Raw genomic sequence first — 3,683 nt, forward strand, 5'->3', positions numbered from 1 at the left:
TCTAATTTTGTTTACTAAAATGAATTGAAGTGTTTGTGTAGTTTGCCATTTTTCATTGGCCTTTTATGCTTGTGCACTTTGTATATGAATTGTATTTTAAATAGGCAGGTTTTCAATTAAATCCTCCATTATCATTGTGCTTTCCTAGGCGTTGTCAAATGCAGATGGACTCCCTCCTTTCTATGCATTTTTTAATCAAAGACAGCCTTTAGGAAAACAATGCCTCCCTCGTTCAACAAGGTGACGTTTCATCTATTTGTCAGCTCCACTCAAATCCCTCCCACTCACAGCATCGCTGCAAGGTCCATTTACCATTTAAAAATACTTTCTGCTTTCCTTCTCGGTTGGGTCCATCCCTTGGTCTGACTGAGGAGTGGCATGGCTTTGTTGCTGAAACTCAGTGTGACCGATCAAAACACATACACACGCAGTGTCCTTGTTCCCCTTAGAAGAAGAGATTGAGTGAAAAGGAAACCTTACAAATATTTTTGACATTAGCAGTAAATAGAAGTTTTAAACTTGGTGAGAAGGTATTTTGTATAAATCTAAAAGATTCCTGGACTCATTTCGTTTGTAAAACTCAGTGGTGGAAAAAGTGCCCAATTGTCATACTTTAGTAAAAGTAAAGATACCTTAATAGAAAATGACTCAAGTAAAAGTGAAAGTCACCCAGTAAAATACTACTTGTGTAAAAGTCAAAAAGTATTTGGTTTTAAACATACATATCAAAGGTAAATGTAATTGCTAAAATATGCTTATTGTAAGTATCAAAAGTTAAAGTTAAAATTCCTTATGTTAAGCAAACCAGACGGCACCATTTTCTTGTTTTTTAAATTTACGGATAGCCAGGGGCACACTCAGACATATTTACAAAAGAAGCATTTGTGTTTAGCAAGTCCACCAGATCAGATAAGGTAGGGGATGACCAGGGATGTTCTCTTGATAAGTATGTGAACTAGACCATTTTCCTGTCCTGCTAAACATTCAAAATCTAATGAGTACTTTTGGGTGTCAGGGAAAATGTATGGAGTAAAACATACATTATTTTCTTTAGGAATGTAGTGAAGTAAAAATAAAAGTAGTCAAAAATATCAATAGTAAATTAAAGTACAGATACCCCCCAGTACTTAAGTAGTACTTTAAAGTATTTTTACTCAAGTACTTTACACCACTGGTAAAACTCATCTACACTGAGTATACAAAACATTAAGAACTCTTTCCATGACAGACTGACCAGGTGAATCCAGGTGAAAGCTATGATCCCTTATTGATGTCACCTGTTAAATCCACTTCAATCAGTGTAGATCAAGGGGAGGAGACAGGTTAATTAAAGAAGGATTTTAAAACCTTGAGAAAATTGAGACATGGATTGTGTATGTATGTCATTCAGAGGGTGAAGGGACATCCAGCCAACTTGACACAACTGTGGAGACAGCATGGGCCAGCATCCCTGCAGAATGCGTCCGACACCTTGTAGACAATGCCCCGACGAACTCAGGCTGTTCTGAGGGCAAAAGGGGGTGCAACTCAATATTAGGAAGGTGTTCCTAATGTTTTGCACACTCCGTGTATATTTGAAAGGTTTGAATAGATAAACAGGCATCACTAGATTTAGAGAAGAAGATTTGCCCCAGATGCTATGGCTTCCTGAAAACTACAAAACCCACCGTTTAACAGTCTGTATGTGGAACTACAGCATCATTCCTTTACTTATTAATTTGCCCTCATTCCCTCATTTCTTATCTCCAGTAAGCAGGAAGTAGTAGGCTAAACTGTGTTGTATTGCCTCTCACTAACTCAAACTACTTCCCTCAACATGCTCTCTCTTCTAACTTTTGTCTCTGTCTCTGTCTGTGTGTCATGTGTACGTGTTGAACTGAGAGTAAAGCCTTCACGGAGCGGATGGGAACAGGCCCCGGTATTGTGGCGTCGGGCTGTGTGAGGAGGACTGAGGAACAGGCAGACCCAAACTGTTCTCATGGGACTTGTAGTGTTGTTCAGAAAATGGCCTTCAACTGCCAACGTTAGTTTGAATGTTGATTATTCAGCGTCTGCCTTTGGACAAGGTGAATGGTGAATACTACAGCTGTCAGTGTTTTCTATGCACTTGTTTAGTACTGTAACAAAATCAACCCTCACTTTGGATGTAGCTGCCGTGTCACACACTTAGTCAAAGAGAGATAAGGATGATCTGTTTTTTATTTGCTCTCATTCATTTGTAATGCGCTAGTGATTTAATATCTTGCCTGGAGGAGTGCCTCAGTGGGGCACACCGCGTATTGTCTTAGAGTCGACTAGTATGCCCAGACCTTATGGAAGTTTAATACGTTCAGATGGTCCTTGTGTAGACAGTGTTCGTAGGTAGGCTGGAGGGCTGGACTGTGTTTTTGTGCGATGCTTCAAGCCTATAGGGAATATCCCATATGCTCCTCTTCTGTCATGCCCTTCTTTGTAGTCTAAGCTCTTATTATACATAACTCATATTTACTTCTCTTGTAAAACATTCACAACAATGCAAAATGGCATGGCCCTCTTTCGTCAGAACAATTGGTGTAGTCCTCTCTATTTTACTGTCGGAGTGAATTAGTCAGACTCCCCCAATGGTACCATTGTAAAACGAACAGCTATGTGGGGAAAACCAACTGACAAAGAAGCCGTGGGAAACCAAGTGACAAGGCGGTGGGGGTATAACCAGAAAACAACATTGATGAGCTGCCAGTGGTCAGCTGATGACTAATGTAGTGATTGGTCCATAGATTACTGCTTATCAAACCCTTTAATGGCCTGTACATCATTGTGAACTGAAGCTGTTTTTGAGTCTGTGAGCTGTTTTTGAGTCTGTGATTGGTGTGGTGTTGTGTGGGGAAAAGAGGCAGTGTCACCTTGTCAGTCTTGGGCATGCTGCCAAGCAGAATGCAGGGGGCTGGGGGGGAGGCGAGGGGGCCAGTAATTATCCACCCGCAAATGCTGGGACATCTGCAGCAACACTAGACAAACAATCATCAGTGTGTGTGTGTGTGTGTGTGTGTGTGTGTGTGTGTGTGTGTGTGTGTGTGTGTGTGTGTGTGTGTGTGTGTGTGTGTGTGTGTGTGTGTGTGTGTGTGTGTGTGTGTGTGTGTGTGTGTGTGTGTGTTTGGTTAAGCACATGGTGACTCACTGGTCATGTAGAGGAGAAGAGAGCATTCTCACAATGGTCTACAAAATCAAATCAGATTTGTGAATCACTACTGACCAGCACATCTTTTATTTTTCTGTATGTTTTCTATGAGTTAGTTGTATACAGCTGTGCGTCATGGTCTTGGGCCAGACTAGTAGGATGATGGCCATAGGGTTTTATTTAGCCTGCCCCCTGCCTGTCATAGAAAGGCCATGATGTCCTTGATGGATCATCGTTGTTCACACAAAGTGCATGGAGAGTTTGGTGTTTTACAACAATAGCTCATGCAATCCCCTCCCACCCTCCCCTCAATATCATTCCCTGAACTCTTCTTGACCCACTGCATTCCCCTCAGAACGGGGCTTTACCCCTCCCCAACCCCAGTCGACTGTTATCCCAGACCCCAGAGCACGGGCCGGGGTTTAATGTTGTTCTGTGATGGCACATCTGATCAGGGACTTGAGGAAGAACATGAAAGTCATTGAGAATCAAGGTCTGTGCTCATGAACATATCCACATACCTTTT

Source organism: Salvelinus namaycush, chromosome 41, assembly GCF_016432855.1.
Source record: "Salvelinus namaycush isolate Seneca chromosome 41, SaNama_1.0, whole genome shotgun sequence".
NCBI classification, from domain to species: domain Eukaryota; kingdom Metazoa; phylum Chordata; class Actinopteri; order Salmoniformes; family Salmonidae; genus Salvelinus; species Salvelinus namaycush.